General features: G+C 42.0%; 1 protein-coding gene across 4 annotated transcripts in view; it reads left to right on the top strand.

Annotated features, from left to right (window-relative positions):
* The window catches only part of HMGXB4 (HMG-box containing 4), a 740304-nt gene that overhangs the window by 700718 nt on the left and 25496 nt on the right, over nucleotides 1-14090 (top strand). The window lies entirely within an intron of this gene.

Genomic DNA, 14090 nt, shown 5'->3' with positions numbered 1-14090 from the left:
GGAAGGCTAAGGCATCATGGTTTACAGCAGCAAAGGACAAAGTCAAAGAAATATAGAACACAGACAAACTGGGCTGCATCAAAAAGGGAACACACTGAGAAATGCTGCCTGCAAACTGAGGAAGGCAGAAAGGGAATCTAGGAAGCAGAAATCAATTAAGCACAATCATTTTGAAATCCAGGGTTAAGGAACAAGAAAATAGAAACTTGGAACTAGGCAAAAAGCTGAGCACCAGGAACAAGGGACCAGCGCTGGACTGAAGCAAACTGAGGCTTTTAAAGCTGCTTAACGTGCACATGCCTCACGTGTGCTGATTGCTGCACCTGCAGCCACAGGTGTTGCCTATCCTGCACCCAAACTTGTCCTGCATGGGTGGAGATGAAGCAGTGGGCCAGGCATTCTGGGAAGCATAGTCATTTGATTAAAGAAGCATGCTGGCTGCCAAAAACCTGGAATGGATCCGGAAGGGAAGTAACTTGGAAAATAGGGATTTAGCGCTCCCAACCCCAAGCTGTTGTCAAAAATGTCAAACTGTCTCTCCGCCAGTAAATATTGGATGGTGTCTCACTCATGCTGAACTCCATTAAGACTGAAGTTCTCTACTTCCCAGTCTTCTCTACTTCCCAGTCCTAACAGGCTATCTCTTCCTCTTCTCTTCTCTCCTGACCTCCTTCCTTACTCTGCTTCCGCTCGTAACATTGGTGTATTTTTGACCCATCACACAACTTCTCGCTCTTCATCTTCAGATCTGCCACTGCAGACAGATGCAACCTCCTCAATATCAGAAAAACCTGTAATCTTCCTTTCAATACCGCTAAACCGTTATTCTGGTCCTTAGTCCTTTCTAGATCTGACTACTGTGCCGGTCTCCTCAATGGCTTTCCCAACTATGCTTTAAGTCTATGAAAGAAAGGGTTAAGTATAAACCTCTTCTCATCATCTTCAAAACTATCCATGGACTCGCCCCACCCTACGTATCTGATCATCTCTTTCCTTACTCTCCTCCTCACTCATTACGAACATGCTTTGCTCCCCACATTGCCACCACTTGAGCCTCCTGTGCCCCTTTCGTTTCTGCTCTCTCTCTCCCCTTCTCTGGAATGCTCTTTCTCTCCCTCTCCGTACTACTCCAACTCTACAACTATTTAAATCCGAACCTCAAAGCTATCCTTCTTTCTGAAGAACCTGTTTCCTAGCACTGTACACTACTGCATCACCCTGTTTTCCTCTCTCCCTACACTTCATGGACAGCCCTACAGCACTTTCCATCATCTGTGCATCCTTAATTCAGTACCATCCCGTTCCTATGTCATTCTGTCCTGGTCCCTGGTTTGTTTTCACCTTGCCCTGCAACATCTGGTTTTCAACTCACATTCTTTCACCCCACCATTTCCTCCGATCTGTTATCAATGGTAAATCCCTGTGATCTTTATTAATAAATAAATAAAATAAACTGTCTTCCCAGATCAGATGGACCAAGGAGAAGTTCGAAAAAACAATGGACAAAATGTCCTCCTGGAACGGGGTATGAACGCCACAGTATTCCCATTTGCATAACACAAAATGCTAATGGGAATGTTGGAAAATCTTATTGAGTCCATGTTCTTTACTGAGAAATGTAAAGTAGGTGGAGTCTATAAGATAATTTTTTTTAGTTAAATTTTTTAACTGAAAGGTGCTTCCTAAAGGAACCTTTCTTTTGTTCTTTGATGTATTTTCCTTTTTTTTTCTTTTCAGGAGAGGTTAGAACGTAAGGTGGGAAGGGAAATGAGGGAAGAGGCACCAAGCACTAATATGGAGGGGCAGGTGGATGGGGAAGATGTTGCACGTGTGTTACTTCTATGGTAGGGGGCAGTGTTTCTCATGCTCCTTGATTACAGCTTCAAAAGCACTTCAGAATTGCTTCCCCCTGCAGAGTGTTGTGTTGCGGTATACACAGAGGACTAGTGTCTTCGAAAGACATGGATCAACAGCCTCTTTTATTGCTTGCAAGGTAGCTGGTGGGATTTTATGTCCCAGAGAAGTAGGCTGTGTGGTTACAGTATTGGTTGAGAAAGATGAAGTGGAGGAAGACAGCCTACTACTTGCTAAGAAAGGAACAACCTTTCCGAGTGCATTGCACTGGTTGGATTTGGTGTGGCAGTGCATGGAGGTGGTCCCGTAGAAGTACTGTCCAGGTAGTCCGCGACTGAGTACACTCAGTGCATTTCACTTTGATAGCTTTAGCCTTTGGTACATTCCCAACAGTGGTAAAGAACTGCCACTCCCATGGTTCTCTGTGGGTGCTAGAGGTAGGCCCTTCCTCTACCTCATGTTCTTGGTCCTCTTCATTGTCTTTGAAAGTTCTGCGCTTCTTTTTGTTGTGTAGGTCCTCCAGCTGGTGGTGGTGGCTCTTGGGGAGGAGGGATGGCAATAGCTGATGCCATGTTTGAGATACATGGCAGTTTATGTATGTACTAGATTGTTCATGGATGAGTAAGTATCGGTGTAGGAGATGTGCAAGGGTACATTTTGAGCTTGAAAGTTCTTAAATCAGTATAAAATGCAGTTCCGAACTGTTCTCGAAGCACGGACCCGATCGCGAAGTGCGGACGTGTTTGCAAACACGTCATCATGCCGCGCGGGAGCGCATGGTTATGTGACCATGTTCAGAAAGGTCCGCAATGACGTCGGATGTTCGAGGACGTCAACTAGTGCAAAAACAGTGGAAAAAGTTGCAAAAAGTGTATAGAAGTGTTAAAAAGTATGCAAGAGGTGGGAAATGGCAGAGTTTTAAGGTGAAACTTTGTAAATTGAACAAAGAGTTTGCTTTATTGCTTATGATAGAAGTACTGAGACAAGGAGGAGGTGCAGAAGAATGAAGATTGAAGGGCCAAAGCCACTGAAGGACTTGAATACAAATGCCAACCACTGCCAACCAACCACTATACAAATAGAGAAAAGACTTCAAGAAAACACAGACAACCAGCGCGAGGCACACTCCAGCCTGTGCGGTTCAAGGAGAGGATAACAAGAAAGCCTAGACCCGTCCGCACCCAAAATCCAGAGGATGGAGAGGGAAATCCTTGGCCCGGTGGCGTGGGACAAGTCTGAGGCAGAGCTGGAAGCTGAAGGATAGGGGTGTGACCCAAAGGGGGTGGACCGGGTGGTCTGCGAAAAGACCCTATGGCCGCCAGCAACAACTTCTAGCAGAGCTGTGCAGGAGGGCCCAGAGAAGAAGGAAACTGTGCAAAACAAGACCCGGAGCCCCATGAAGATCCGGGGAAGAGCTCCCAGGAAGCAGGTAACGAGAGAGAGCGAATGTCCAGGTGGGGACCGGGTGTGACAGAAGTAGTTAAGTGCCTCAGTAGTCATCTTCCTCGGTACAGTGGTTGGCTGCAGATCATTCCTGAAGTGAACATTAAGAGAGAGTACATTGGAAATAATTTTCCTCGTTAACGTACCTGGCAGGAGAGTGAACCAGGTCTGCCAAAACCAAGACACAGAGAAGTACAGGTCTGGGACCCAAACCCACAAGAAAAGAAGATTACGAATCATCTTCCGCATTGTAGTACTTGGCAGGAGAGTGCACCAAGTATGAACCAAGTACTCCTCATTGAAAGATGAGAAGCCAGGGTCTGGGACCCTCCTCACAAGTGGATCTTTTCTTTGTGTAAAAAGCCAGTGCAAGAGAGTCATTCCCGCTACTGTTGTGAACTGTGAAAGAAAGGCTAGGGGAAGGGACACATTCTCCCTGGTGTTGTGAACTGTGAAAGAAAGTCGGAGAAAGGCCAGGAGAAGGAAGTCCTTCTCCTGGTAATTGAGCCCGCAACGAGGATCAGGCCATTGATCCAGGGTAAGGGAGTCATTCCCCTTGGGTTACAAAATATTGAACCTTCTCACGCAGAGTTTAGAGGATCTGCAACCCTTTTGTTTGTTTGTAAAGTACTGAAATCAGGGCAAGGGAGTCATTCCCCCGGGTAAGCAAACAGAACTGAGCCACCCAGTCCAGGGAGTCATTCTCCTGGACCAAGAACTTTGGTTCAACTGATTAGTTATAAGTGCAAGGGACAGCGATAGTGAGATTTTGACAAAGGCGGTGGACTTACTAAAACATCCTGGCAGACCCATTAGCATTATATTTGAGACAAAAATATCCTCATAGATATAGGTAAAGATAGGTTTTCTCTTTATTTTCACACCAAATAAGTCTATAGTGATCACTATGCCACCTGTGTGTCAGTCCCCTCCTTCTGAACCCTTACACTTTGCAGAGGCGATCAAGCAGAAAAGTGTTTGAACTGCATGCAAAATAGAAAGAATGACCATAAAGGCAACTCAATTAGAATTAAACAAGCATGAGGCTCACAACTGACAGTCCAAGAAAAGTTAGCCAGAGTGGTAACAGTTGAAAGAAACCTTTAAACAATGTAGATGGGGATTATCCATTGAAGTTAAATACAGGGAAACGGTCACGCAGTCATTTGCTATAATATTAGGAGGACGTTGTTTCGCCAGAATTTCATTTTTGGGGGTTCTTTTCCCTCCTATTTTGTGGATATTTTCTTTTTGTGGTTGTAAGGACTTCTGTTGAAGTGTGCCTGTCATTGCAACCCTTTTTTAAAGTATATGCTACTTGGTAGCCCATAAGACTTCTGTGCCACAGTGGATTTTTAAGCACCCCATTTCTTTCTCGTACCAACCTGCATTGGTTTTGGGGAGAAGGCTGGTGGCACCTTTGTCAGGGGAAATTATTAGGCAACTCTAAAATATCGGCTGTCCTATATGTATGGCTTACTTTGAGCCCAGTCAAACAACCCTCTACAAATGTATGAACTGGTCTAGACTTTTTGCTGGCCCTTGGCTGGACATCAGCTTTCCTAATGCCAACGTGATTGGCTTGCCCCCAAAGCTTTCTTTGAGACCAAGTTGTGTGAGTGGTTGGCTCTTATAGGGCAGCCCCTGTGCAGGTGGGATTTCTGAGAGACATTCTGTGCTTATACTCAATTGTTCTGGGATTTTTCGGCAACTTGGGTACTGATGATGACAGTGTAAATGCAATGTTTCACTGTGCCTATGTTCCCTTGTATTCCCTTGCCCCTCTCCTTAGACTATATGTGTAGAGCCTATCACCAGGCATTCGTTCACATTGGTCGGAGTGATGAATTGGGTTTTAACTGGCCATTGATGTTTTATGGCCTTGTTCTGCACATAACAGATGAAGAATGGAGATCAAGGGAAATGCGCCAAGAAATTGTTTATTCAAAATTCAGTTTTTGTAGATTTGCTATAGTTGTATTTTTATATGAAATTTCTTCTTATTTTTCAGTACATCATGAATTTGGCTGGTACAATTCTTAAATTGTGTATCCTCTGTTATATTTCATAGAGAATACTTTTTGAAAATTGAATTCCTTTGGTACCCTCTATTGAATTGCATAGAGGAAATTAAGTTCTGCTTTTTTGATTTGCTTCAAAGTTGCAATGTCCTCAAACATTTTTGGCTGTTCTGCACATACAAAGAAACTAAACAAACTATTTTACAATATTGAAATTGTAAATATTAGTGCTCCATAAAAATGTGTACGAGTTATACTTGTATTCCATTGTATATTAATGTTTTTTAAAATGTGCTTGTTATTTGATTATCGAGTTATCTTTTTATTTTGTGATCATAGTATTTATTTGTGACTATTTTTCCTTGCACCAGTTGTCTATGTACAGTGATCCCTACCAAGTTTAGGTAGTCCAAAACCATTAAAACTAAAACCTATGAAAAGACCCATTTTTGATTAACCTTTGGTAGTCTAATTGTGTAGACATTCTTGAATCGCACCTCTTTCCCTAGCACACTGACCTCACAAGGCCCTTGTGTAGTGGTTTTATTGACTCCCTGCATGCCCTGATTTTGTTTTTGTTCAGGCTCCCTTTCTTTTGCCTAATGTGATGAACCCTACGGAATCCTCATAGAATCCCAGCCTAACCTCTCCTTCCATATGGCCAGTGGGAAGCAGCCGCTACCTGATCCTAACCCTGGGGGTGGTAGTAGCTGGGTGGATCACCTGGGAGGAGAAGGCCATCAAGGGAATGTGAGGACTCTGTCAAGTGAAGCACTGTATTTACCCTCTTCTGTGGATGAAGGTTCTCTAATGCCTGAATATCGGATGACTTGTTATCGTAGTAAGGCTTCCTCTTCCAGATTTAAAGTGTGAAAACCCGTAAGGTACCCTTGGGAAATAAAATATGTAAAAGTCAGGGAATTAATACTACATCTGATTATGATAATTCTACAGAATATCTCAATCGCGAAAGCAAGAAACAACCATTAATTCTGTTTGAGAACTTCTCCTAAAGGTCTATCCTATAAATAATTAAACCAAAGTAAATTGAATAACCTAAAAGGTATTATGTACATTAGGTACTTCAAGTCCCATAATGCCCTGGGTACTGAGATGAAGAAGAGGGGCTTAGAGTTGCAGAACTGTGATATTGTGGTCTAGTAGTTGTAATGACCCACACCGGAGTAGGACCTATAAACATTTAAAGGCCCTTCAGGTGCGGTCCATAAGGAGAAAGCAGTGGAAGCCGCAGAAGCAGGAGGGAGAAGATGACGTCAGCACTGCGTTGCAAGCGGGACGCCGTGTTGAGAAAGTAGCAGAGGTCGGGAAACCTGTATGCAGAGGACACACAGCAAGAAGCGACATTAAGAGGAGCTGACCCATGGGAAAGAGAAGCTCTCCTGGTTCTACATGCTACTTTGGTGTGTAGTGTTCACCGAAAATGCAAGCAGAGCAGAAAGGGCTCCATTTAAATGAGGCGCAAGCAGTGGGAACCTTACTGGAGCTGTCAGACACCTGTGCAAACCCGAAGGAAGAAGAAATAGGAGCAGCGGGTCCAGCTGTCATGCCACGCGGTACTTGGTGCCTGTGGAACCGCTGGCGGCGCGGACATTATCCGGCCGTGCACGCTGGTAGCCTGTCACGCCCACTTTCAGCTCCGCCCGTGCGTATGCGCGCTTACGCGGCCCGGAGAATAAATACAGCTCCTTCCGGGTTGTGTACGCGTTGCAACGCTTCCGGTTTCCTCCGTTAGTGCTGTCTGCCTTTTCGCCTGCTCTCACTCACTGCTGGTTATACCCGAATTCTATCGGGCCCTTTTCCTATTCCCCTTGTCTTGCCTTCTGCCCTTTTTTTTCCTTCTTCTATTCCCCCTTCCTGTTTTCTCCTCCTGCCTGCCTCTTTGTGTACCAGACCTAGGCCTGTTTTCTTGGATAGCTGATTCTTCTGATTCGGATACCTTCCTCTGTGATCTCCCGTGTACCAGATCCCGGCCTGTTTAAGGACTGCCTATTCATTGCGCTTCACCTTTGGACTTGGTTCTCCCTGTGAGATTCCGTTCTACTTACTGCCTACCTCCCTTCGGAGCTTCATCCTAATAACCACGGAGTATCTGCTTCAGCCGACTGCATTCCAGCACATTCCAGCTCATTCCGAAGGAGAGTCACGCAGGTCGCTTCAGGGTTTTTTGTGCCTTTTGGCTTTTTCCCCTTACCGGCGTTCCCGGGAGGAGGCACCGGAAACCCTTTTTGGGTAACACGGTGGCTTCCTTCCGTGGGCGCCCCTACCTACATAAAAAAAAGGAGCGACCAAGAAGTAAAGGGAAGAAGGGTACTGGAAGAAGAGACGAAGGTGAGGAGTTAGGGGAGGGTGGCGAATCGGATTATACGTTCTCTGACGAGGATATCACCAATCCTGGTGACACCAGCAGAGACACTCAGAGAGACTAATGAGCTGGCCTTCGTTCAGTGACCCCGGGGCGCTCTGAAACAGACTGGTGGCTTCTAAAAAACCTTTCGAATACTGAACTAATTAACTGAGGCAATTTGGACGCAACTCCTATCTTAAGAGAGAAAGTGAAAAAGAATATTATAACCACTGTTGTCAAAGTGAAAAGAGGACAATATTTAAACCGAATGTAGAAGCATGTTGTAACGTGCATGACCTCAGCCAAAGAAAGACAATTAAAGACAAAGTAAATGTGATTTACAAAGATCACTTGTAGAAGCAGAACATAACCAGCATTGCCTAAGCCAAAGAAGGGCAATTCCAGAAAACCAAAGATGGCAGAATAGAAGCCCTCATTGTGACCGTTATCAATGCGGAGATGAATATCATATGCATTGCCTGGGGCAAATGAATCAGTGTGAAAGACATTGTCAATGTTTACTGCATCCTTCTAGAAGAAGTTACAAATAGATTGTGGTTGTTGGAAATCCAAAGTCTTATCCTTGAAAACAGTGTTGATTTTAACTTTCCCCATTGAGGATTGAAGTACTGAGTTGTAGGGGTTTTTAGACTGGCAGGCAACTATACCAAGAAAGGGATAATTAGTGGTTAGTCCTGGCAGGCGAGTGGACCAGGAAGAAGAAATGTTGAAGCAATGCAATGTGGTAGAAGGTTGTGGTGGAAAGAAAGTGGTACATCCACTGGTATGCTTTGTTGAACTGTTGTGAAACCCTCCTGACAGAACTGTATTGCTTACAAAAAAGAATTGGGATATAATGAAGAGTGATTGGTCTTCAGAGAAGAGGATGATTATATTGCGTACTGATTTTGATATATGAAGACAAAGACTTTTTCTTTTGGTTTGTCACATGAGAGTTTGTGAACAATTTAAACATTGTCTTGAAGAGTGATAGATCCTGCTTTGAAAGGAGTACATTCCACTTTCCAGGTTAAGGACCTATGGAATGAAAGGATGTGTGTGTTGTACTTGAAGTAGAACTTTATTGAAAAGCACTTTCTTAATTTTAGACACTGATTTGAAACATCTGGAATTGATTCATGGGAAGGTGATTGAACCCTGGTTACAAGAATTTGATTTTTTTGTTTGAATATGCATGTTATTTTATGAAGTTTGAACATCCAAATAATCCTTGTATGATTGTGTTGAATGTATAAGTGTGAGGGATAGGCATTCGGTCATTTTCCTTAGTTTGATATGTAGGGGCACCCTTGTTAGGTTAGGGAAATTTAGGCGTTTGTCCCACCCTTATTGGTTAGTAAAATGGTTACTGGTGAATATCTACTTGTTTGTCTCGCATTTCTGACTCCTCACACCACTCACTGCTATTATTCATACACACTCCGGATCTGTCATATGTGCCTAAAGAACATATTTTCAGTTAACAATTCATATGTGTGGCTTTAAAAAGGGTATTTCCTTCTCTATACCAGTGTTGGGCGCTTACTTTGGCTACCTATGTGGGCTAACTGCACTTACCTACCAGCCTTCTTTCCCTCCTGGAATTAATCTCAAAACAACACAATGGACCAGTCAAATAGGGAATGGTGCACATTTTCACATTAACTTTTTTAACAAATATCAATAAATGTAATTCATTTTGTTCAAATTCATTTTATTATCATCAACACATATAAAATATCAAATTTGTTTGTAAAATATATATCACAAAATATTTCTCACCAAAATTCAACTCACTCTCACTCATTCCTACCATTCATTCACTCTTTAAAAAATGTATAACTCACACCTCAAAGGCTAACTCTTTGGTCAACCTTTTTAATTTATTTCTATCTATACAATGTCCTCCACTTCTTTCGCAGATGATACTTCTGTGTTTTAAACAATTACACAGTCGGAAAATAGTCTACATATGTTTTGGTTGAACTAAATGGACATCACAAATTCGTCCTCTTGCTGATGCAACCTTCTTCAGGACCCTAATGGGGAATTATTATCATTCCCCCGTAACCACGTAAGGGTGATTTTTACCACCTATAAAAACAATGCAACACATTAGTGATCTGCATAAAACACCATTCCCTTGATTATTTTCTTTTTTATTACTACTGTAAACATAAATAGACTCTAAAAAGTAGTCCTTTATTCTCCCCTTTTACAATCATTTCTCTTATATTGCAGAAAAGAGAAGTTATTTGGATTTAATCCTATTCATATCCTATGTATAGACGGTCACAAATCTTATTCCCACCATTAGGATACAATCAAACTCTTATTTAATGCATTGTATAACAGCATCACATATCTAAATACTTACTCAAACCTTTGCAAAAGACAGCGTATCTGCTATATCCGTCTTGTTCGTTCCAAGCATTAGTTGGACAAGAAAGCGATCTGGCCGACGCTCAACACCAGTCCATCAGGACGTAGTGTCTCTACTTGGTGCCCTATAGAGATAATCAAATATTATAGGATCTCTTAAAATATAGTCACTTTGTCCCATATTAGCGGCGAGAAACAACGCTAATACTTACATCTAGGCACGTTGTCTCCACAGAGAAGAATATTCCTTGCTATTTTGAAAAGTAATCCAGAGCCAAATTGCATACAGCCCTCTCTGTTTGTGTCTGATCGGGGCTACTCCACTTCCAAGAAGTGTCCTGTAATGACATGCCAGAGTATTATAGTTTAAAAATTGTTTAAAAAGGCACATTGTCTCATGCATCAGATTTTAAAGTTATTCCCTATTCTGTCTATACATTCCTGTTTGCTAAATAAAATATTTCTGCCAAACCGTCTATCTAGACTTAGTTCGCCAGTGCCATTCTGTGTACACACCCTGGATTTAGATCAATTGGTCATACATTTCCTTTCAGCAAACTTGTCAGCTCTGGTCTGTGGATATTAGCGCTTCCCGCGGCACTGGCAGTACAGTCACTCGTCTTACTGCTTACCTTAGTTCTGGATCGCCTCTTTTTCTCCGTCTCGTCTCGTCTCTCCTACATATATGAAGAGCTGCCGTTGCATACAGATTTCGAATGGCGCCTCTTTGCTGGTAACTTTATATGACAAAGCATCATCATAGAAAGAGGACTATGGCAGAATCGACAGCCGCGTTATACAATGTCTGAGTTTTAGCATATCAGTTTGCCCTACATGGAGAACATCATGTATTTCTTCTCAAAAGGAAATACTTTGTTTGCATCTCCTATATTTCAAATTTTAGAAATATAGAAAGAGAGAAATCTCAAGACTTTTTTTAAAATCACAAAAAAGTGTGTGTGTGTGTGTGTATATATATATATATATATATATATATATATATACTCAAATACTGTAGAATACTAGTATGCCACTGATAGTATTTATATGGCACACTTCAGAAGAAACATCACTGCATGTCTTAATTCACTGGCATCTCACACAGAGCCATATCCCACATTACCAAATAACTCCTGGCATTGCGTCCACACTCTTGGTGAAGATTTTCACAAGGACGTATTTGCTCTGCATGTATTTATTCAGCACTGCTATATTCAGTGTTGCCCATAGGTTAACATAAGACTGTTAATCTTCTATTGCAGAGAAACCTCACAATACTGCACACTATTGATGCCTAGATAATTAGTGAGTTATCAGTGTATTCCATTGTACGGAAATGTTCAAAACATTTCTTACTGAGTCAAGGCGGTATATCCAATGTTGTTCTATTTTATGTAGAACAACAGCCAGATCACCACCCCTCCTTTGTGGTTTCACACTCTGGAGTACGAACCATTTGAGATCCATGTCTGTATGCTTATTCTGTATAAAGTGGTCTACTAACGGTTTGTCAGCTACTTTGTTGCGAATGCAGCTCATGTGTTCTCCCATACGTTGTCCGACTTCTCTGGTGGTTTTACCCACATACACTAAGTTACATGGGCCCAAGATTATATAAATTACATTTTTTGTCCGACAATTAGTGTGAGTTCTCAACTTCCACCGAATTTGTCCATAATTGAACTCAGTGCGTGTTTCAGTCAAAGGATAGGATACGCAATTACCACATCTATGGTGACCTTCTACGGACGGGAGACCCCATTGATTCAAAACAGTTTGTTCACAGGTTTTCTTGACATAGGTATGCAACAAGCGTTGCTTCAAGTTAGAATTCTTTTTAAACGCAAACATGGGCTGCTGTGACAAAGTGCCTGGCTGCCTAGTCATATCCCAGTTGCGATTCACTTTTTTTAAAAATATCATTGCTCACTGGGTTGAATGTGGTTACACAAACTTAACCTCTCTTGTTTCTGTTTTATATGTGGGGTTAGGCACAAGTCCCTGTTCATATTCAACGCTCTTTTATAATTGTCTTTCACAAGTTTTTTTCGGATAACCTCTTTCTAGGAGTCTCTTTTTCAAGATATCAGCGTGTTTATTAAACTCATCTTGTGTGGTGCAGTTTCTACGGATCTGTAGAAACTGCCTATAGGGCAGGTTTTGGCGCAGACTTGCAGCATGAAAACTGGAGAAATGGAGAAGTGTATTCTTGTCAGTGGGTTTGCGATAGAGTGTTGTTACCAGCGTATCATCCGATTTAACAATCAGCAAATCCAAAAAACGGACTTGTGTTTGATGCGATTCCATCGTGAACTTAATATGGACGTCGCATGTGTTTAACCACTGGAAGAAACTGGTCAGTGCATCACTTGAACCTCTCCAGAGGATAAAAATATTATCAATATACCTGTACCAGGCTTTCAGGCCTGGACACAGGTCTCTTTGTTGTTCGAAATCATCCATAAAGAGATTAGCGACATCCGGGGCAAAGGTTGCCCCATACTCACTCCCTTCTGTTGTTTAAAAAGGGACTGTTTGAACAGAAAAATGCTTTCTGTCAAAGCCAGACGGGCACATTCCACAATAAATTTGGTTGGTGGTTTTTCCGGGTTCTGGTATTTTATCAAGAAAACTTTCTATCACCTTCAGACAATCCATCTGGGGAATGGAGGTGTATAGGGACTCTACATCCATAGTCACTAGATAATCATTTACACCTATTGTCAAATCTTGCGTAATTCTAATCATGTCGCTTGAGTCTTTTATGTAGGAAGGCATAGTTGGTATGAAGGGTTTTAAAAAGAACTCCACGTAAACTGATAATAGTTCCAAAGGGAGTCAATGGCCGATACTATGGGCCTCCCTAGTGGGTGCGTTTTGTTTTTATGAATTTTAGGTAACATATAGAAGGCCGCCTTCTTCGGATGACTCTTAATGAGAAAACGGGCTTCCTCCTTATTGATCCATGACTGAGTTTCAGCATGTGTCGTAACTCTGAATTTCATCTTGTAATCTCCCTGTAGGATAAAAAACCTTTTCTCAAATAAGGAGAAGTCCTTTCCTCTTTGTAATTTATAATGTCTTTTTGTAGTTTTGCAATTTTCCTGTTCAGATTTATCTGCTTACATTTCTTTATCTCTATTTCAAGACCTTCTAACTGTTTCTTCGCATCCTTAATGGTTTTGTTGTCTAAGAAAAGTTTCTCTAACTCAGCTAGCTTATCTCCTTGTTTTTTTGCCGCCTCCTCTGCTGTTTCTACAATCAAAATGTTCCAATCCCGAGAGCATTTGGTTCCAACCCCACTAACATTTTTCTGAAATTTGGGGTTGTCCACAAATATTCTCGGGATATTTTTGACCTGCAAACCATCCGGAATAATGCCCGCCTTCAGATACTCAAGCATGAGCTTTCCATGGAGGACTGCACATGTCAGTTTCTTCAATTTTTGATTAATTTTATCTAAATCATCTGTACCATCACCACTACCTGAATGCTCCCCCTTCCTACTTACCTTTAGATTGTTCGATTTCTGTTTGTTTGAATTTCTCGTTCTGCTATTAAGGTAGATAGTGGCTTTGTAAAAATATTCCTAACAGACGTCAACAAACTCATCTGCTTCTCACAGTCCTGCTTGCTTGTGGTGTGCATGGGCATTCATTAGCCTGTTGTGAGTGAGAAAATGTCTGGAAGAGTCTTCCACATGGTAACACATTGTGCCTTCTACCTATAACAGTTTTTTTATTTCTTTGACGCTTTGAGCACATGCTCTGAGGAGACTTCACAATGCATATCCCCGGTTATGTACGTGATTGGCATCTGATGTCATTATCGTAAGCCACTAACATACAATGTGGGTGCCCACAATAGAAGAAACTATTGAGATGCAGGTGCAATGAGACGAGGATGTGATGAGCACTATTAACAGCCCACTTTAGAATGTGTGGACGTGAACATGTTGAAATTCACAGCCCTGCTTTGCTTTTGCTAAATTCCAGTAAACACCTGCAGCTGGCAGGTGATTAGAG

The sequence above is a fragment of the Ambystoma mexicanum genome, chromosome 3q, assembly GCF_040938575.1.
Source record: "Ambystoma mexicanum isolate Mex_15411 chromosome 3q, UKY_AmexF1_1, whole genome shotgun sequence".
In the NCBI taxonomy this organism is placed as follows: Eukaryota; Metazoa; Chordata; class Amphibia; order Caudata; family Ambystomatidae; genus Ambystoma; species Ambystoma mexicanum.
This window is presented reverse-complemented; position numbering and strand designations above follow the sequence as displayed.